General features: G+C 35.2%; 1 protein-coding gene across 2 annotated transcripts in view; it reads left to right on the top strand.

Annotated features, from left to right (window-relative positions):
* The first annotated feature begins 5,760 nt into the window (after positions 1-5,760).
* Positions 5,761-23,481, top strand: part of PDE1A (phosphodiesterase 1A) — a 183,699-nt gene continuing 165,978 nt past the window's right edge. The window contains exons 1-2 of one of the 2 annotated variants that reach the window (XM_087732392.1): positions 5,761-5,899; positions 6,793-6,839. The gene's annotated coding sequence lies outside the window, so the exon portion shown is untranslated. Of the gene's footprint in view, positions 5,900-6,792; positions 6,840-22,786; positions 22,857-23,481 lie in introns of those variants that run through there. The other variant, XM_087732395.1, reaches the window with a different exon arrangement.

Consider the following 23,481-nt stretch of genomic DNA (forward strand, 5'->3'; position numbering starts at 1 on the left):
CCAGATATGGTAAGAGTTTACAGGAGTGTTTCCAGATCATCCTTGTGAGCTATACTGTGCGTGCAGTTTGGAAAGTCAAATGTCTGCAAATGTGTCTGGATGTTCCAGACAACGTTGGATTGGTTTTGCAGTGGGATTCTCTTGGAGGGACGCAGGTTGAATTCCAACGAGTGAGACGGGAACTTGGAAAAATTTGGTGAACAATCCTAGCATAGAGAGTCTTTAGATTTCTCGCACTAAGAATTAAAAAAAAAACAACACAAAACCCCCCAAAAGCAACCAAGAAACAAACCCCACCCCCCAAAAAAATCCCAAAACCAGAAACAAAAACCAGAACAATAACAACAACAAAATGCAATACATACCAGATAGCTGCAAAAATGCCTTTTTTTGTTTTGGCATCCTGATTTCCCCTTCCCTCTTCAAGAAACATGTCAAGGAATGGATGAAAATGATAAATATTACACCAGCAAACCTATGCAGGGGGATGCTTTCGCTTACTAAAGGGGAGTCTGAGGCATGGGGAGACTAGGCAAGTTAGGCAAAGTCATACAGGCAGCCTGTGACAAAAATAGACCCTCCCTCTCCAGATACTCAGGCTGGTGCACTTACAACAACACTTTTTTCCAGTGTGCCCGTTATTAAACCAATTTCATTGAGAAAATGGCATCACTGATAACATGTAAAAATTAAAATGATGAAGTATTTGAGCAGACTCTTAAAAAGGCTCCTGTTATAATAGTGGTGTTTCTGTAACAAAGTTTGGCCAGAGACCAGAATATTATTTACTTAGGTTCTAGGAAAATTTACATCCTCAGTATATAAATGAAAACAACTGCAAATAAAATAGTACTTTATATTAAATCTAGCAGATATGACCAATTTACTGCAGTATAATTTGCGTAAATTACCCTATTCCTTTCAAAAAATGAATCACAGCAATTCAAAGTTTCCAGTTCAAGTCTCTGTATCAATGACTATAAAGGAAGTTTTATAAAAAAATAATTGGAACATATTCTTAAGATATCACATTTATTAAACAAATTATTTCAAAAGCTCCTAAGTGTGTGTATGTATCTATATCTGAAATAGAATAGTTTATAATAGTACATTTAGTGTGATACTGGTAAAAGATACTGAATCTTCATCTGCAAAAGCCATACTTCAAGAAAGGCAAACTTTTTTAAAAAAGAGCAGTGTTCTCTTGTTAGCTCTTATTCATAGTGTTGCTCTGAGTGGAAAGGAAACTCCCCTTCATTTGAACCTTGAGTATATTTCCTTTCGTGTTCACATAATCCAGAATAAACTATATTATGTGACATGTTTTATTTAAATGTCATTAATAAATCTGTTACATTAATAAATCTGTTAAATTAATAAATCTAAGCTGTGATTTGGAAAGGAGCAATTCCTTCAAAAAGCATCTTTTTATCAATGGATGATAGATACAAGAATACAAAAATAAAAGAATAAAGAATTGTTAAACCTGGAATTTTATTTGAACGGTTAGTGTCTGTGGAGACACAAACAGTGCAGTTACAAAATCACAGTTTACTTACAAAATCATTTGATTTCAATATTACAAAAAGTTATTAAAAATAAAGAGGAATACTCTTTCATGTTCTCTCAAGTATGAGTGGATACAGAAAGAATCCCATGTATTTCTTTTAAATTTTCCTCACAGGCTTAACATCCTCACTGGTATCATCAGACCATGTTTCTGTGTACCAGAATGAATTCTTTGTGAAGTACAAGAGTGGCGTGAATGGGTATGTGATAAAATAAACCAACTGAAATTAATAAATATTATCGTTCTATACTATGCATCACAATAAAAAAATGTACTTAAAAAGAATGGACTTAAGCAGAACATGCCTTTGTGTACAATATAGCAAAAACATGAAAATGAAATTTTTGCTGATTAGAAGTAGGCTTTGTTGGGATGACCTGATTGACTGCAAGCAATTTGTAACAGTGGCTTTGCGTTTGTATTTACAGAAGGCTGCATCTTGCACCAATTCAAATAAATAGGTGATCATACAGAAAAACAATGCATAATCAAACCTCAAAACACTAGTGCCCTGTTACGTGAATGTCCTTTAAAATGCAACATTAGCCATTTTGGTCTTTATTTTTAATATAAGGAGCTTTCTGCAGGTAGCTGAGACAGAATGTGGAATATAGAAATGACTTTAATCTAGGACATATTTTATTATTTGTGCTACCTTGCTTAAGTTTTGCTGTGTGCAGCTGTTTATGATTTTAGAATTTATTTTCCTTTGACAGATTGCTTTTCTTGCACAGTATTAAAATGTTGCCAAAGTAATTTTGCTAGTAGAAGAAAATATCTAATGGTTTGTTTGAAAGAGAGGTTCATTTTAGCTTTGCCTTGCAGTTTTATTGTTATAGCAGGGACAGGGTAAGTGCCAGTTCAAGTCACATTTCTGTGTACTATGTACAAAGAAAATAGCACATGGTTGATTTCCCTTCCCTGTCTGTCATTTCTTACAGAATTGTTTCATCACTTAGTAGATGCATCAGTTTGTTCACTTTTCAGTTGTCAAATGAGTATTAAATTACTACTCCCATTAAACATTAAACCTCAACAGTGTATTTGTGTTAACTAGTCGGAATTACATTACAGCTTTAGGGTGCTCATACAGATGATTACACGTATAAATTTAGCTGCAACTGCTGTAAAGTCTTTTAGGATCTTAGTCTGCACATTTGTTGTACTTCCATGCTGCATTTAAAGGAAAAAGAAACCTCTTTTAGTTTTAACCACTGAAACTTACTTCTTTTAAAAGCTGCTTATTTTAAGGCAAAATGAACAGTGCTACAACACGTTGATTATTAGATAGTCTGCTCTGTAATAAAGTGTGAGCAAATGTTATCTCCATCTGTGGTCTTCACTGAAGACTAAATAAGGGAGAACTTACATCTAAGAGCATTTTGAATATGATGCATTTGCTGTTGAAAAGGCCAAGTTTATGGAACTTTTGTATTGCAATATTGGTACTTGGAAAACATGGAGTCTATATTCATTCACGTAAATGAGACTGCAGATAAGGAAGATGGAAAGACTGACAAATCTGCAGTTAACATAAACTTGGATATCAGTGTCCCATTGCTATGCTAGAATGCATTTCACTTAATGTCTTTGAATCCTAAGGATCTTCTTTAGGATAAAGGTACATTGAATGTATTCCATGATTTACTGTAATTTAGTTTTGAGGATTCTTCTCATGTCTCTGTTCCTTCCCAGTTTTAAACTCTATGTGACAACAACAGTATGATCTAATTTTTTTTTTATATAGAAAAACAAAAAGCAGAAGTATAGGACCCAATTTTAATGGTTTTGGGAAGTATAAAGTGTCTTCAGTGATACCTAAAATCAGTGGGATTTAATCAGTAATTCCCATGATCAAAGGTTTAGCTAAGGACCCAGATTGCTATGGCTTAAATTAACATAAAATTTGGAAATGTTTTTTAAGAAAGTACGAATTTAAAAAAGCAGATTGTAGGTGCTACATATTCCGTATAATAAAATTTAAAAAATAAATTTTTCTTTTTGTTCTATACTAACTGAGAAGACTCCTAAGTCAGGTTCACTCCCATGTACAATGTCTGTCACAGAGAACCCAGCCTCAAGCAAGTGCACTATATAGTTATGCACCCATGCTAGTATTTCTGTGAAATCCGTGCAACTGTCCTTGAGTGCTAAATGATCAAGGAGAAACAGGTTCATAAAGTGGCACATGAAGAGGCTGACTTTTCCCATTGAAAATATAGCTCCTTCAGATTTAAAGGACAAATCCAAAGCCAAATCAGCTAACTCTAAAGAATTTCTACTATCTAATTTTACAACATATTAATTTGATGATTAGTAATAATACCAGTAATATTGTTACAATAATATTACAATGAACAATCAGTAAAATGCTACTGAGATGCTTAATTCTTTTTCTTATTTCCTTTTTTTTATTTCTGTAGGGGCCAGCAGCTGCACCCCCTGACAAGTGGCTCTGATTGCATTGTAGGTTCAGGCAGAACATAAAGATACCTCATAGCTTCAGAAAAACTAGCAGAAGTACTGGATGCCTTCAGCACATGGCGTCAGGTTGATGTGTGCAAGCCTACTTACCTGTAACTGTGCACTGTCCATGGAGCGGTAGCTAATGGCTATTGATACCTGCACCAGCCTGCTCATACCTCACTTAATAACTACCCTGCAACGTCCACTGTAGGCAAAGCTGCCTGCTGGGTTAGCAGGTCTGCGATTCAAACTATAAGCAGACGCTTGTCTGCATAAGCATCTTCAAATGGATATTAATGTATTTCACATTATGCTCTGTCTTAAATACTCTGAAGTAGGTCCACAGTTACAGTTTTTATTATTTGCTTTTCTAAAATTTAGCGTGTAATTTATGCAAATTTCCAAGATGTTTTGTTTATCAGTTAATTAAAAATCCAAAATATTGTTTTTCAAATTTATTCTCGTGTTCACACTTTTTGTTCAGCAAATGGATTCTTGGCTTGGGACCAAATAACTGTGTTTTCTGTATAATTAAGTCCTAAATGTACATATATGAGAAGGACAAAAATGAAAGGAATAGGAGGATAAAATGCAGAGATTTAATTTCTTTAAAATGGCAGTCTTCTAAGTTCATTATTATTCTTGATGCTGTTCTTTCTTTTAAAAAATGCTAAGTCTGATTAGAAACTGATTATTTAGAGAACATAAGTTCTTCACGGGGGAATTCTTTTTAGACTTAAACTCCATGTTATTTCTGGGATTTTGGAGGCAGTTATGAACTGCCTGACAGTGAACAGATTATGGGTAAATAATTATCTCTGCGTTAGTGTGATCAGAGTGATGAGTGTTTTGGTTTTGTCTCCTGTTGTTTGTTTTCTTTGCCATTGTCAGCTTATTTTTCCTTTGTTTCTTTTCAATTTGAGCTTTCCAGCATGTCTGTAAATATTTTGCAGCATCCTTTGGGATGCCATGGGCTTACGCTGATTTTGGATTAGTTCTATTTTTACTTACACCGAATTTGCAGCAAGAATGTTGAACATCATAAACCTTACAGAGCTTTTTCCCTATTGTTTTTGGTGCATTACAAAAGATCTTTCAAGCTGCTGTCTTCATCCAAGTGGCTGAAACCTTGTACACAAAATGAAACAAAGAGCTGCTTTGGAGATTATGAGAAACTTGAGATACTCTACATTTTTAAATTTCTAGCAAAAATATTCTGTTTAATCCACCAGGTACTTTCTATTAAAAGTATGGGGAGAATAGAAAGAATTGGAAATTGTAGACAAAAATAATTCCACAGAACAAAGTATTTGTTAGTTACAAAAGGCCACATTTGTTTGAAACTTTCACCAGTGCCAAGCGTAATGTTGTTTGTGTAGCCCTTGGTGCCTTGGCCTGGTGTTAGTTTACTGTATAGGGCTATACAGTGAAAGCTGGCCATCGTTTCTTCTCTTCTGCATTATTTTGTGCCAGAGACACAGCCCTTTTCTCACATGCTATAATCTCTTACATTTGCCTGAGCTTTATCTAAACTATGGGATACCAAGTACTTTACATTCATAAAGATTCAGATTAGAATAATAAACTTTCACCTACAGAGTGTGATAGGAAAAAGTGCTAGAAAAGGGTTTAAAAGGATGTACTTATACTAACTCCGTGTCCTGAACTGTGTCTTACAGATGCACAAACAAGCAGTAAATTACAGACGGGGTGAGGTTATCCGTAATGGCCTTGGTTAACTTGTCCATTTATGGTCTACCATTGTGTCCCCTTGGCGCTGCCCCTGCCTTTCGTTATGTAAGAAAACGCTGCTCCACATGCCTCCAGCTGCCAAGAAATCCGTATTTGGCAAACTTTTAAAAGGTGGGTACTATCATCTTTTAAAATCCTTACAACTCTAAATCCACAACTTTTAAAGGAAATCAGTTGTTTCATGTCTGACATGGTTGGGCTTTGTTGTCTGAAAAAGTAATTTGGAAGAAGACTTTCTGGGGTTTATTTGCCTTCAGCAAAGACTATAACCCAATTTAAATAGTTCTGACCAAGCAGATCAGGCTTGCTTTTGAAACTCAATCTCAACTATCATGAGGAGCTTCCTATCTTTCACAATTTCCTGAGGAAATCTAAAACCACATATGTTTTATCTTCTTTTTCTTCTCCTTCTCCTTCTTTTAAAAAAACCCAACACCCCCCCCCCAAAAAAAAACAAAACAAAACAAAACAACACAGAAAACCAGACAAACAAAAAAACCCACCCAAATTATTACTGCTCTTGGCAGAGGTCACAGCTGAGGAAAAATTTCCCCTTTTCTTTATTAGGAAGTGACAGATGGAGACTGAAGAAAGGTAATGGGGAATAAAAAAATTATCAAAACAGAAGCTTAACTTGTTTAGGAAGTGGTTGCAATGTGGGAAGAATTGTTTTTATCTGCTAGTAATTGTGTGGGGCAGTGCTGAGAGACGACATTTATTCTATTAAAACAAGAACTGTGTTTGCCTTCTCAGTACTCATTTTAACTAAGTTCAACAACTGTGTTAACACAGAAGTTTTTGGGCATATTCGTAGTCCACAAAGGGAATGTATCTGTTATTGTATCTTTCAGATTTTTTTCTAAAATACCATTTAGTAGTGTATAGTCAACTGCGGTATTCTTACAAACAGAAATTTAATTTGAAGATATTTATTGATTAGGAATGTAAAACTAAGGAAAGGTACGTAAGTAGATTTTTCACTGATGAGCACTTTCTTTTTTCAGTGATCAGCCTGAAGGCCATGGACATGTTGAATAACCCGATGTTCTGAGTGAGTTAGCAAAGTTTTTGGTTTTTGTTTTTTTTTTTTGCATGTTCTCTAGCCTTCTAGTTTAAGGGGTAGGAAAGCATTTCTGAAAAAGCTCCTGGATATGGATTTAATCTTTATTTAAGTTTTACTTTGGGATATACTCATTTCTTTAACACTTGCTCCTATGAGGGAAGGAGTTGAGGAACTCAAGGAAATGGAGAAGGGTTTTAGTATTATGTGCTTGGCACTTTTTTGGGCTTGTTTTTAAATGCTGTAATTTAAAAAAATAAGTGGAATAGAGTATGTGTATGTTTCATTGCAACTGAAGAGTATTTACCTCTCAGATACTTACCAATAGAAATCCTAGGAACAAATGCACACTAATGAGGATTAATGAGTTGTTACGTAAGTTAGTATTTAATTGATTTGGCTAAATATCAGTCTGTATGAACAAATGCAATTTTTTTCATGCAAGTAATGTTTTTTGAATATGCAAATATATGTGCTTGGAGCTCTGTCAATCCCCAGCAAATTCCAATGTGGTCTTTTGTGAGATTATAGAAGGCTCTGCCAAGTGTACTTTCAGATAATTTTTCTGAGCAGAGTTGGAATCTAAAAATTTCCCAAGGAAGTTTCAACTCATGCAATTTCCTGCCGGTTTTGCAAAGTCAATAACAGGCATGAGCTAAGTACACTTTGATATCTACCATAAAAAGTAAAAGAAATAAAATTACTTTTGATCTTCCTTTTACCATTGTCACAAATTTAAAATTTTGCTAAATGTCATGGAGGTAGGCCCATGGCAGATGTTTTCCCCAGCTTGGATTTTCCTTTTCTCTATTCTGTGCTTTGCTCACCATGCCATACATCTCTCTTCAGTAGTAAGTACGTTTTCACCATATCAATATATCAAAAGTCATCAAATTGTGACACAGAGTATGTGACTATCTAAAAGAAAAAATGCATTCAAAAGAACTCTGAAGTCTGTGCTGATACTTACTTGGAAGGGCATAAACCATGCTAATAGTAAGCAACATCCAATAGAATGTTGTCCCAAGCCAGTTTAACATATATTTCATCTATCCTTAATTTTAAGAACTGTTTACAGAAACCATATTTGGTTAAGTTACTTTTTATTGTCATCAGTAGATGATGTCAGTCAGATGGGTCTAAATCTGCAGAAGGCATTACTTTTACTAAAGCTTCACTGAAATTAAATTTGGAATTTGAATCGATGCCCAGGAATGATGTCAGCTATAGCAGATTAAATTTGCTAAGATCTCTTCATTTTAAATGTGTTTTTAAAACAAAGCAGATAATTCTTCCAGGCTTTGGCCTTTTAATGTTTTTAGCCTTTGTTTGGGCTGAATGAACCATTATATTTTGGTTTATTGAATATTAAATTTTAGATCTATTTTGTAGTACCTTTGCATACAAAAACATGGATTTGATAGATGCATATGTTTCAACAATAATTTGTAAGTAGTAAAAAATTCCATATTTTGTCTGTCTTTTGCATACTGTAATAATTCTTCTTTTATATTTTGGAGGAATGAGTAAAGGGAAAGGCAGAGAAATAATTACTGATGTGCAGTATTGTCTGTTTCTTATCCTCAAAAATAAATTACACAAAATAGTTCTTCAAATATTTAATAGTGAAAACAGTATATAACATGTAGGAAAATAGTTAAATAATTCAATTTTCTGTCTCTGATAGTATTGTGTATTAGATATACCTGGCCAGGATTTTGTATGATTGTAACAAGATAATTTTGTTTTTGTTCCATCTGGTGATATGCTTATGCTCTGACTAAAGCCTGAAAATTGCTAGCCTTTTTATTTGTATCCTATGTTACATTAATAGCAGTTGTCATTATTATTTATACTTAATCTGCTAAAAATCTTAATAACATAATTAAATCAATTGCATCCTGCAGCAATGTATTCTGCAGGTAAATTATATCATCTATATCCTGCTATTGGAGAAAATGTGAAGTTTTCAGATTTCAAGTACTATAAAAGAACTTTCAAGTAATTGGAAATGAAAAGTCCCAACTTACTGCAGTGCAAAGCACAGCTTTGCTAATACAACTTTATACATGGTGGCAGTACTTTGCTGTACATTAGAATCATAGAGCCCCAGCTGTAGCTGGAAGGAACCTCTGGAGGTCATGCAGTCAAACATGATCAAGGTACTAGGGGACTTGTCCAGCTGAGCCTTGAACAGCCCGAGGACGGCAATTCCACAGTCACTCTGGGCAACCTTTTCCACTACTTAACCACCCTCATGGTGAAAATTCTTTTCAAAATGTTGGAATTTCTCGTGGTAATTTTCCACCCAAGTACCAGAATTTCTCATGTTTCTGCTTGTCTGTTGCCTCTTGTCCTATAAACATGCACCTCTGAGAAGAGTCTAGCTCCATCTTCTCTGTATCCGTTGACTAGGTAGCTGTAAAGAGCAATAAGGTCTCCCCTGAGCCTTCTCTTCTATAGGCTCCCCAATTCCCTTGATCTTATGTAGATCATAGAATCATAGAATCATTTAGGTTGGGAAAGACCTTTAAGATCACCAAGTCCAACCGTTAACCTAACCTAACCACTGCCAAGTCCACCACTAAACCATGTCCCTAAGCACCACATCTACCCATCTTTTAAATACTTCCAGGGATGGGGACTCAACCACTTCCCTGGGCAGCCTGTTTCAATGCTTGACCACCCTTTCAGTGAAGAAATTTTTCCTAATATCCAACCTAAACCTCCCCTGGCACAACTTGAAGCCATTTCTCTTGTCCTACCACTTGTTACCTGGGAGAAGAGACTGACCCCCACCTCTCCACAGCCTCCTTTCACGTAGTTGTAGAGAACGATAAGGTCTCCCCTCAGCCTCCTCTTCTCCAGAGTAAAACAACCCCAGCTCCCTCAGCTGCTCCTCGTAAGACTTGTTCTCTAGACCCTTCACCAGCTTCGTTGCCCTTCTGATGACAGAGAGCAGCTTTACAAGGACCTTGTCTGGCTCCTTCAGCACCTTTGGATGCCTCCTATCTGGTCTCATGGATTTGCTTATGTCCCAATACTGCTTCACTCCCACAGTGTCTGCTAGGAGGCTTAGGGACTTGGGAAGCCTCAGGACAAGCCTTTCCATGGAAAAATAAAATGCTCTTTTCCGTTCTTTTTTAATGCCTTCCAAAGAAGATACTTGGAAATCTTCTTTACCATCCCTTCTTCTCCCCTTTTCCAGATTGTATCTTCACCTATGTGTGCACCTCTCTTTCACCAGTGCTAGTAACTGTCTCAATTTCTTGGATGAGACCAGTCAGAGAAGGCAGGGGGAATAGGTTAGCCATTCCTGCAGAAGAAAAGGTTGGCTAGGTTGCACCTATGAAGCTTTAGTCTCTATTATTTCTTGTGAGGATTCACTGATGCATAATGCTGAAATAAGGAGATACTAAGGTAGCCTTTATCTTACTGTTGTATTCTTCTCTTTCCAGACTTTGGCTTATACAAAGGTCTGTATGTAATCTGACCTATTATTTTTTAAAAAACGTAGACATAATGTTACTTTCTGGTGCGAAAAATATCAAGCAGTAGGTTGCTAATGCTAGAAAATGATTGTTAGGGTTCCTAATGTAATTAATCTCTTTGATCTCAGAAGCAGTACATGAATACTGTTCACTCTCTTAGCGGAAAGAATGTAGGTCTGACTTATGAAGAGAAGTGTAGGATGAAATCTTTTTATCATGTTCTGTTATTATACTTATGCTCCTACTTTTTGTCTTGTATACTTGTCACAGAACTTGGATAACTTATATTTCTGTTTGTTTGTCTGTTTTCCTTCTGTTTTCCTCATAGTTTACTATAATTTCCCACACTGACACAAGTTATTTATGAAATTCAGAAAGCCAGGTACAAAGTCCTTGTAAAACTTCTAGCTGCTTTTTGTACAAAATAGTTGCTTTTTTATACAAGGTGAGTATATCTTAAAACTGTATTAGAAATTGTCTTGTCCACTACCCCTTAACTTCTCTAGTCTTCTTTATTAAGTCTTTCAAAAGACAGGGGAAATTATATTAAAAAAAAATGTCCATGTGATACATAAGAATTGTGTAAACCTTTACTAATTTTAGCAACACTCTTGAACAATCAGCCTCTCTAGCCCCAAAAGCTCTTTCCTCTTCAGAACCCATTAGTCACGTAATTCAGTCAAATTTTAACTGATTTGCAAAGATGCCATAGCATGGTTAAGTTCACAGTGAGGAGATGTTACTCTGACCGCACCATTTGCACAACACTTGAGCAAGATTTTAGCACTGCTTGGTTGCCTAAAGTGGGAATTCTCTGCTGTTGGACATCTGCACAGGGGATGCTTCTTTTCCTGTTTTATTTTATTCTCTGCTGCAGCTCAAATTTTGACCCCAGGAGTGGTCTGTTTTTCCTGAGAGTGAGGTGGCAGTGTATACCTTCTTACCTCTGACTGTAAGCTCTTCTATAATAAGTAGGAAGCAGGATTTGTGGAGAACTGTTTTTCTTGTCTGTTGAATGGGAGAAGGAATAATACTTTACCCAGCTGGGATGTGCTGGACAGTATTGTTGCTTAGGGTAATGTGTCACCAACCAGAGCCACCTCAGATACCTGTCTTTTGAAACATGATGAGGACTGGTAAGCTGCTTGCAGTTGTACCAGTGACAGTCTCACTCCTGAACTGTGTAATTTTAACATACCAATACCGTTGACAGAAAAGGAAAAGTTTGTAATTTGAGAGGTTTAGGCTTCCTCCTATAAAAATCTCCCAAGTCAGCATTTTTTCATAGAACTGCATTGTTTAGCTGCAGTTACATTCACTATTATACTTCTGTTTTCAGAGAACATAATTCAAATTTTTTTGAATATATCTAGTGTTTTTGCAAAGTAAATTTATGTTTCTCTATGAAGTACAGTCTTTCATTAAAAACTTAGTTGTATAACTATAGAAAAGCATACTTACTAAACTTCTATGAATAATGCATCAATGATTCAGACAGAGTTTAAACTCTACAACAACTGATCAGAATTCAGGAATAGAGCTAAATTGTAATACTGCGATAATAAGTTGATATCAGTTTGAGATAGGTTACAGGGGCCGATCAAGGTTTTCCTAATTCAAGGACCAGATACAATATGTCATTCATGTTCTGTGAAGGTTTATTGGAATACAAAATAAAACAAAATCCACATGATAGAATGCTGAAAAGTCTGAGTTAGAAGAGTATGCTAGAAGTAATTAGCTTTTTTTCCTCTTGCTAAAAATGAGCAAAGAAAACAATGTTATGATTTCTGACGAATACTAGACAATTTGAATGTCAGACAATTTGTGGGTAAATTAAGAATCATTAACATGAGGAGGGAAAAAAAACAATCCTGACCTATACATACACATAATAGCTTCTCTAATATTTTTATTACTCAAGAAAGTGATTTCGATATCATTTTGATACTTATCTCAAAATGCCATCTCAGGGCTCAGCAACTATGAAAAGACATATGAAAAGCTTGTAATTCTTAGGACGAGAACTGAGAATAAAACATGAAATATTATGCCACTCTGTAAATCCATGTCATTTACATGTGAATAGTATGAAACTGAATGTTATGGAGAACGTGAACAGGAAATAATTATCTAATGTTCCTCTAATGCAAGAATTTAGGGAGATCATGTATAATTAGCATGTGTTGCAATTAAAACATACAAATGACAGTATATTTTCTGTAATGGGTTATTGAAGTGTAGAATGAATTGCCTCAGAATGTTGTGGAGAATAATGAATAAGGGATTTCAGGAAAGCTTTAGGCAAATTCATATGGAATAAATCTAGCAGGGGCCATGGGACATGCTATCAAATGTAATCTCTGGCTCAAAAAGTCCCTAGTTTGGGAAGATTCTGGAGAAGGCTCATTTTATGCTTACCTAATTTCACATTTGTTCTCTAGATATGTAATGTTGGCTGGTTTTGCAGACAGGATATTGGCATGCAATAATCAAATCAAAGGTCTTTATAGCTCTCATATTCCAGAAACTGGGCTGTTTTAATGAAAAAAAGGAAAGATATTCCGGCTATATCCAGCAGTTTAGTGATCTCAGTAATATTCTGGCAGGTGCTTAAGTTTAAACTTGAGCTATGACTGTTTAGTGTAAATGTTTGCAAGAATTTTAAAGTTACAGCTCAAATCATGCTGATATTAAAAGTTTAAGATTAATGACTGGAGCACATTCTTTCTGTTTTATCTGTCAAAATTTAATACCTTTACTTAAAAATAGGATCACAGGAGATATTTCCTGTTGTGTAAAATTCCTGCTCCATGACATAGAGGCCAGATCATAGAATCATAGAATCGTTAAGATCCTTCATAGTGCAGCAGCCCTGAGCGACTTACTACCCTAAGACCCATTTGTAAAGGACCACCTAATGCAAACGATTGTGTCATTGTGCAGCCTCTCTTTTGCAGCTTTTGTGTCAATCTCTTTTTGTGTCAATCTCTTTTTGTGTCAATGCTGATACGGACAACAGCCTCACCAAGAAAAGTTCCCTAGGCCAGAAGATCTCAGTGAGAGCTGAATCAGGCCTTATAGAAACAGAGGAACTGTCTGAATTATATTACCACTTTCTCAAGCAAAAGCCCAGAGCAGAACACCTTAGTTTACACATTCATTAAAATCAGTATGGACTCACCAAAGTTTTGCTCTATACATAAGGTAAATGAACTGCTGTTTGCATGTATAAATACAAACTAATGTCATTAAGTTCACTGAGATAATTTAAATGTTAAAAATTATTTGGACCACTTTTATAAACAATCAAAGTATATTAAATTACATTTGGGTACCAGAAAACTAGATTTGGGTTTGTTTATTTTTTCTATCAAATGGCGGCTTTCCTTCAAATTTTTGAGGAAGGTATGTAGTAGTGAGGCAATGCCATTAATCCTCAGATGGGCTGCATTTAGTGAAAATTTTGCAGCTTGAAATAAAAACTTATATTATATAAAACCTTGTACCAGACTAAAAATGTTACAGGCGAACTGCAAAATTTTTTTCATGTCTATTGGAACCTATAATGAATGTTGATTATGTTAAAATATGACTTATTAAATGTCATGTTTTCCTCCAGTAATTTTCCATCACAATATAGTAAATATTTTTGATATCCTAATGTACAGTCTTCTTTAAAACAAAACAACAAAAAAGCTACATCACTATGTGATGTTTGATAAAACTAGCTGTTATATTAGAATAGAAACACTGCACCTCTTTTTCTATCTATATTGGTAATTATGTGTTTGACTTGAAATAGCCCCTGAACTTAGCATTTTGGAATATATTGTCATTCTTTTATCAGAGGAAAAACAAAATGTCAGGTTTGAATTCCATGTCTAGCTTTTCCTTTTCTGCAATGATAGTCAGATACCTGTCCCAATGGTCGTCATTTAGGCATCAAATGCTGCCCTGGAAAGTGGTTAACAGTGTGAAGATGCTTAACATAGTTCTGAGCTAGTTTCTTAACTAGTTCAATCACTAGTCCTCTATCCTCTTTTACTGTTTTTTTTCTTACATGTTCACCCAGGCCATTTTGTAGCCTGAAATAAGAAAGGGCTTATTGTCTTAAATAAGAAAAGGCTTATTGTCTACCTTGCACTCATCTTTTATTAAATGTCATATAAATAATCTGATTGATGAACCCATCAATGTTGGAAGCTATCAAACATATGATACTTTTCCTACCCACTAGTTATTAAAAAAAATAAAATTGCATGAATTTAATCTTTCTGGTGACAAATTAAGTTACTTCACAGAAAACAGCTGTGGCAGCACAGAAAATAGAACTGTTTGAGACCTCAGCTGGGACTCTCAGGCTGATTTCACAATGAAGTTATTTTAGCGAACACTGAAAATTGTTTTGATCTTGTAAAAGAGAGACAAATGTACCTTTTTGTTGGAGATCTAAGAACTCCGATTTTTTTAGTTTATCAACAAGATTATGTGGTGATTGCAATATGATCCGTAGGTATGGACATGAGGAAACAATGTACTGCAGAGAGGGTTTGTACGGCAAGAGATGAAGATGGAAAAAGATCCTATTATTGGAAATTAGAGCTAAAACAGTTGGAAAAGAGTGGCAAGTTTTTTAGTAAAAAGAATAAACACTGGAACAATTTAGAAACAAGTTTGGTTCTTTCTTACTATCATCCATTGCTCTAATCTGTAAAATATAAAAAAAAAGTGTTTTGTAAAGATATACTTCAATGATAGCATTGCTTTTGATAGTGATGTGGAATTGGTCTAACTAGTGTGCTAATCTGTGCTCATCAATGCACCTGACTGGATGAAACAATGCACTTTTTAGATCATATAACATGCACATATACTCATTGCTTTCCATAGATACTTTCTGGAGAGTCAGAAATATTTTCATTTTGAGTGAAGTACAAACTGCTATTTGTTGCTAAAGTGTTTCTAGAATGTTGGATTGACAGCATGGATATTTTTAAAAACACTTTCTCTCTTTAAAAGAAAATGACTGTACTTTATTAATGGAAATGAAAATTAGATTTTATCAGTCATGAGAATTCTCCTGTGAATAGCTGAGTGTTCTTGTGCTTATAATGTGCTATCCCATTGCTTCTCTGTGGGACATGCTGCTATCTTCTTTTTCACGGGATATATTTGAATATCTCAACCCAAGCTAATTAAAATGCCCATTTTCAAAATCAAGATTAAAAAAATGGAAATAGAAAAGATGCAAGGGACTGTCTGTATTTCTGATAGATTTTTGTCTGTCCTGTTCTTAAGCTTCAGTGAAAAAAATTCCATTATCACCCTGGGTATCCAGCTGTAGTGTTTAACTATCGTAATGAGAATGTTTCTTAATTTCTAGCCTAAACTTTGTTTGTTACAAATTAAACTGATTACTTCTTCTGCTACCCTAACTATATATTGACAACCACTGAATTTTTTTTTAGCATTGGCATCCAATATATATATTAAAAAAGCATCCTATCTAACCAAACTCTTTTGTTTTATAGACTAGTATATACAATTATTGTAGCCTTTCTTTATGCTAACTTTATTTATATTTATCTATACTTATGCTATTTTTTATTGTTGTTCACCTCTGTACTCACTCTTATTTGCCCAAACTATTAAAGCTTGGTTCCTAAAACTGAACAGAAGAGTTTACCTGAGATCTCCTGAACACTTCCTGTATTTTGTGTTTACTTATTTATATTATGAAATATACATTTTTTGCAGAGTGGTTACCTTGTTGACTTAATAATGAGCAGGGAGAACCCTGATCTGCTAAGGTAACTGTGTCAGATCAAGCAGAAATTCTTCATCTCTTTTCACTTCTGTAAGCTGATAAATCTGTGCTTGGTTTATGCTCAGCCTGTGTTCCATTTCAAGGGAAACCACCTCACTGTTTTATTAAATATTTTTACATTTTTTAACACAGTAGAGTGAGTTCACTCCTCTGAATTAATCTCCAGGCATTTTTGTGCTATTGATAGGCGGTTTACAACTCTTTACACATGCTAAAAATGGTCAGAATTTACATTTATGGAGATTAATACAGGCAGGAAGCATTATACTGATAAACAGAGAAACAAACAGAAGAAAAATAAGATAGCCCAAAAAAGGATTCTGATGAGCTGTGTAGGGCTTACTTTTCCTTTACACTCCTTTTCTGTAAATCTTTATTGTTAGCGCAACTTCACCGGCTGTATCAAAGTTCAGTCATCAATGTTAGTAACTGTACAGGTTGAAGAAGATAAGAGATGGAGTAATGGTATTTTTCAGTTCCCACTCTACCCAGCAGTCCTATCAGTGGTCTTAGAATAATGTCAGGTGCAAAAAGAAAAAAAAAATTAATGAAAACAGTCTGTGGTGGAGGAGTTATAGCTATTCTTAAGGTAGAAAAAGCTCTTTTGGTGGTATACCTGACAAAAGATGTAAACTTACTGCTAATATACTGCTCCATCAGTAATGCATTTGGTATTAAGAATAGTTCAGCTGCTCCTCTGGCCTCAAGTTTCAACCTGTAAATGCAAGTAGTTTTGCTGGCCTCCACTAACAATCAGTCTTTCGACATGTGTTTAACATTCAATTGCTCAAGTGTCAATAAAGTACAAATTAATAAGGTAGATAATTAAATCATGATTTTAGAACCCGTCATTCTAAGCAGTCTAACTTTTAAGAAACTAACAAATGTTTGATTTGAAAATTCATCATTTCAGTTGCTTTTTGACTTGAATTCCCATGTTTAATTTTTGTTTAGGAAATGTATGCATAGATATTTATACCAAATCATGGGTTGATATAAAAAACTTGACAGAGAGATATTTTGCCAGCACAACTTTAAAACTTACCTAAACTTTACCTTTACACTTTGGTTGAACTTGCATGTTCCAGTGATGTTAAACACATTTAAGTGATACTAAACATCTGACTGTCAGCAGAGTTTTGTTCTTGCCATTAATCTTTTTGCATGCTAGACTGTTGAACTAATTTTTAAATGTGCTGCCAGTTTTTACCATCAATTTAATACTCCACTCATCTTGTAAGGTACTTAAAAGCCAAAAGCCGGAATCCATCTTGCTGGAATTAAGGTTAAAATGCAGAATATGTTAAGGAAAGGCCTTCCTGATTTCAGCTGCACTTAGATTTCAAGTCATGTAGCAATTCCCTGAAGTGTAGAGGTTCTGAATAGACTAATTCTGAATCAGATATTATTGTGCATACTCCAACACAGTCACGTCATGTACTTAATATTCAATACAATTCTTTTCTCTTTCAAAATGACTTTTGGAGAATATTTATTTTGTACAGATTGAATATTTTGAAATTAGAAGCTGTGAAAATTAAGCTTGCATTTGCTGATTTTTCTCAGGTTCCTTACATGTCTTCTGTAGGTTTTGCACTACATAGCACATTATCCAGGCCAAGTTGAAGGATGTGTGGAACATATTCTTGGCTCTTTGTTAGGGCCTCTTTATGTATTTACTTTTCTGCCATGCATATGCAGTACCAATGACTCCATCATCTTGTTTACTGAAGCAGAAGGCATTTCGCAAAGGTTTTATGGGAGACTACTGCTTTATAAATTAAGGAGGAAAACTACTGCATATACAGATATGAAGAAGTTTTTCATTTTAAAATGAATCAAAGATATTTTTCTATGTCTTAAGAAGCACTTTATATTGAATAAAGATGTAAGAACTACCATATTTCTATCACTTAGTATTCTGTTCCCAGTGATGGGCAGGAGAAGATACTTAGGAAAGGAATATAACAAAGAATAAGTACATAGAGTGATCCTTCTCTAATACGCTTTTTTTACCTTGTAACATCCCACAGTTTGTTCACATCCTGAGCTGGAGGTTTCATGTGAACCATTTTGTTTAACAGCCATTGTTGGACTTGTGGTTAATATCGTATCTAGTCCTTTTGGAAAGAATTTATATTTTTGGTCTTCACCATTGCTCCATGATGTCAAGTTCCACATTTAGTAATGCAATAGGTGCAGAATTACCTTCCTGGAGAATTTTAGTTCTTTCTGTCACTTGTTAACATTTATATAAATTAAAGCAGTTATCAGGGATGTTGTGAAGTGAAAATACACATTTTCCTGTTAACTATTTATTTGTTTTGTTGATTCTTATCTGCTTTCTCTGTTGTTTTACCTGCCAGTCAGCCACTACTGAATGCCCTTTTTCTCATGTTTTCTCTAAGGATGAAAGAGATTTGATGTGGAATGAGGACTTTCTTCTCTCACTGGTAGGAAAGGTCCCAAGTGAAACCTGACAATCCAAGTTAGAATGCTTTTACTTACAGATGCTTGCCTTTCCCTAGAATATGTAAAGTAGGAAAGAAAGTAGTATAGTATTCAGTATTAACTGCTTGTTTTTTGGGGGGAAAGCCATTTTCTGATAACCCAAAGCTCAAATCCTCTAGCTACAGTTTAGATAATCATGGTTTAGCATCCTGCACACACTTTCTGAATTTTTCTGATTTTTCAAATGCAAATTTTAAATGACTCTATGGGACTGATACAGGCACCCAGAATGTGAGAAGATAGGCTTGAAAAACCTCTCATCTTTGTTTTGCACTTTCTTCTGATTGCTAGAGCATAATCTATAAATTTAAACAGCAACACAATAGTCATGACTGTCTCCACATTCAATAAAATATAGAGAATCAGATTTCTTTTACTTTCTTCCTGTCGTCCCCCTCCCCCCTTAAGTAGGAACCAAGGTGTTTCATAGATGCAATATGCTGCCATTACTAAGTAGATTTTTCCTTCAGTATTTTTATAACCTGGATTGAGGAGGTCATGATCATCTTATTTTTCTTTAAAGCAAAAGCATACACGAATGAAGACCTTGATACTTTTGAAAGCAGTTTGATGTAATCTTTCAAGGTATCACATGCAATACTGTATATCATCTAGAAGTGCACCAAACTTACAGGAGGTGCTTGGGGTTATGATGCAGAAGGTCTTGTGTATCAAAGGGAATGCCTTTGCCCTTCTGTCCTGAAAGCTCAGATTTGTAGTTCAGGTTTGGAAGGGACTGCTATGTGGGGTGTAATGAATTGATTCCACCTGTTTGGGGTCAACTACTAGTGGAAAGCTGGTTTACAGTAAACACAGCTATGGTAAGGGTAGATTCCATAATTTACATCTTTAGTTTGAGATGAAGAGACTTTTTTTTTTCTCTGCTGGCATCTGTTCTGTTATAGTCTTTTATAAATACCAAGAAACATTTTCTTGTTGCTATGGTCTTTGTGTAAGTAACGTATAGCAAAAGGGAATGATTTTTTTTGTTTTCTTTGTTGAGTAGCTCAAAATAAATGCTTGAAATAACCTCTTTTAGAAAACAATTAGCTGAAACAACTTTACTCCATGTTGTCTTTGTCTACACTCATCTTGCCGCCATGAACTAGTTATTTTCTTTACATCTGATATAGATCAGTGGGATAAACTGGCAAACACTTTGCCAAATCCAGATTTCCTAATTGCTTTTCCCATGTATTCTGTATTCTCTCTCTCTTTCTCTAGTTACATGCTCATACCAATAACTTGGCAGTTACAGTTTTTCACAGTCAACGACAGCTTTTTTCAAATGACTTTTACCTTACCATTACCTTTTCTGTGCATGATTATTAAAATTATAATGTCTTCATAAGAACTCCCGAAGAAGAGGTTGAAAACATATGAAATGTGATAAAACAGGCAGTGGCCTCTGATAAAAGGAGCATAACTAACCTGGAACATATATATTTATTCTACAACTATTTATTCTACAACTATTTATTCTACACTATGGGGGCAGTCTTGCCCTTTTCAACATTGAAAGGTAACAATCTCATGTTGTTATGAAGTACACCGTTATCCTTGTGATTCTCTGTGGCAATTTCAATCCATCTTACTTCAACACTGCTGCTAATTCTAGAATGGTTTCCTCTCTTTGCAAAAATCAGCATACTAGTTTTGTAACCAAACTGCTTCCTAAGGACTTCCTAAAAATTAGTGTTTGTTTCATGAATATTCCTCCTCAACTTCAGCCGATGCTTTTCAAAACCAGTTTGCCAATCCACCAAACCTTAAAAACCTGTAACCTCTATTTTCTCAGGCTGTACTGATTGCCCCATGACACTATATGAGCTGCATGCAATTGCTAAAGTTCCTGTTTTCAGGAACTTTAATCTGGTTTTCAGTGTCACTTTTAAAGGGAACTAAGACTAAAGAAAACCTCAGAACTACTCTGTACTCTTCATTGTTTCTTCACTTAACATCCAGTTTGTTTCCTGTGTATGAAACAGTTACCTTTCAGTTTAAATTACTGTGAATTTCTGCTGACCAATTTCCACATACTCAGAGAAAGATGTAGCATACAACTGCCAACTAAGTATCTATCTTTAAAGCAGGTCAAGATGATCCTTTTATCACCCTGCCTTGAGCAACTCTCCTGCTTCGTTTCATTCACTGACGTGCAACACACTTTCTGCTGGACATTTGATTTCTTATTGATTGACAGCTGTCTGTCTTTGTTTTCAACACTTTTCAAACTCTGCTTCCAAGGCCTCTTTCCAAGTCCAGCTGCTCAAAAAAACAGTCATCTTTTTATCTTTTTCTGTCTTGCTACTGATGATGCAGTAGCAAGTTTTCCCCTGCAGTTCTTTTTGTTCGGATTATCCATAGCACGCCTCTCATGCATTCCACATCTCTGCAATTATTCATTTTTTGCCGTCTCTCCATCTCTCAGAATTTTTCAGATTCTTTGGTTCACTGGAGTAAGTGAATGATTCCTTAAAGAAAATTGAGTGAAAGATCATATTCAAAGTAAACTTAAAAATACATGTGCCTGCCTAAGACACCTGGACGTCTAAATTCTATTGACTGCAGTGAGGTCCTAGACAACATTAGTGCAGATTTAAGACATCTGCTTTAATCAACCCAACTTTACTTGGCACTGAACTGGTCTGTGAACACTCACAGACAGTCATGACAGACTTTTGGAGCTGGTGACCTCTAGTAAGGGGCAGTATTGAACAATCAAATGTGACAAGGTCTTAATATGTCATAAATAGGTTTGCAAATATATGTCTATTTGTGCCCTGAGGTTTATCAACTAATTTGCTTGCAAGCTTTCGTGGGTATTTTTTTTCATTTTTAATTGCCTAAAAGCTTTGGTAAATCTGACTCCATGTTCATTACTAATATGATATGCCATGCACATAGCAAACAAATAGAAGATATTTTTTCTCCCTGCTATACTTAAAGCTTGGTACTTGCGGGACACGTGAATGAATATAAATACTTTAGTGATTATATGAAGAAGCCTCAAATACAGTAAATCAGATGTAGCAGAAGATACTAAAATAAAAGAAAAAAATTAAAGGGAAAATGTTCCTTGTTGGGTCTCCTTATTTAGATCATCTAATCACTGTTAATATATCAATCCCAACTCTTTTACCTACTTAACTGAGTCAATGCCAATGCACTGTGTAGACCATATGTGTAAATCTTTAAAGTTGCTATTCCTCAATTATGTAACTCTACTAATTTTATTAATATATTCCATGGAAAATCTGAAAATCCAAGATTACTGTAACATCAATATTTTGCCATTGCCAGATTGCTGGAGACCTATGTATTTAAATAAAGTCCATGAACTTTAATAAGATCAAATATTCCTTTTTCCTCTGCTGCGCTTCTTATTGATTAATAATTTGCACATTTGGGCATTGCAAGCAGGCTGGAAACTCTGCTTGTGAAGAAGGGGATTGCACATCACTTCACAAACGCGAAGGTAATAGACAATGGGGACGGCAGAAGGAGACATGGAGAACACTGTCTAGCATTCCTTTTCCCCAAGGGCAGAATTTGAGAGATGAGATCTCTGTCCTACCTTAAGTTCTGTTCACAACACTTGAGTCCAGTGGCAGGCAGTTCTTCAGTAATTTAACTCTGTTATTTACGATGGTGTTGAACTCTGTCTTACCCAGCAAATAAATGCAATGCTTTACCTGCTTAAAATTAAATGTGTATTAGCGCTTGCTAAATCAGGGCCAGGACAGTCAGCATACAGATCTAATACCTGCTGTCACTACTTAAAATAAATTTATCTTATCTTTTTGAGGGTTTGTTGGTTTCATTTTGTTTTGGTGTTGTGTGTCCCCCCCTTGTTTTCAAAGTTCTTAATTGGTTCATTGCTCTCCTGCAGTTCCACCCCAGGGAGGTTTGTGTTGTGAGGTTTGGAGGGATGAGTATTATTAGTCTGACAAGTCACCCTGCAGGCCTCTTGATACTTCCTTATTCTCCATTTGTCATGAGTTAGATGTTTTGAAGATAATTTCAAACAAAGCAGCATATTTAATTTACCTTCAGGAGCAGAGGATTTATTTAAAATAAAGCTCCAATTCTCCTCATCAAAACCTGCACGATCCCTTTCCTGTTTCCATAGCTAATCTCTAACTGGGCTAGCTGCAGGATTTTCCTAATTTTAAGGTAAGTTGTCTTCATTGTAAGTGTGTGATTTTTGGCATAACTGTAAAGGTCTCTCAGTACTCAATATTGAACCTGATTTCTTTACTGTTGGGTGTATTTTAAAATTATTTCTTTGCGTTGATATTACTACTGAAGTGAAGTATTTTTAGATGAAAGAAAAGGAGCTTAGGATACGTTATCATTAACTGTAGCTTCCTATCTGAGGATTAAGTGGCATTGGGACAGTTTTATTTTGCCATAATTAAAGGCAAAAAGTTAATTATTCCTATTTTAATATATCTCTGTATTCACTAATAGAAGCTTTCCTTTAGTGTTCACTTTAGTATGGAAATTTTAAGCTGAAATTTAAAAAAAAAAGAAAAAGCTGTGGACAAAGGGCAAAAAAGACAATATTTTTATAGGAGGAAGATGGACTGTAACAACAACTTGCTGGAACTGCTGCAGAAACACCGGGTGAGCTAGGGCAAGAACAGAAAACCAGAACAAGAACAGGAAAAAGAGAAAGAAAAGAGAAAAACTATTTAAGCTAACCTATCATTTCAGGTGCTATCTCTCTGGTTGATTTGGCTTCCTAAAGTAGCTGCTCATTGTTTATTATTCTGGATCTTCTTTAGACCAGTTTGTA

The sequence above is a fragment of the Nipponia nippon genome, unplaced genomic scaffold, assembly GCF_047370975.1.
Source record: "Nipponia nippon isolate SJK-2023a ecotype South Korea unplaced genomic scaffold, ASM4737097v1 scaffold_5, whole genome shotgun sequence".
Lineage (NCBI taxonomy): Eukaryota > Metazoa > Chordata > Aves > Pelecaniformes > Threskiornithidae > Nipponia > Nipponia nippon.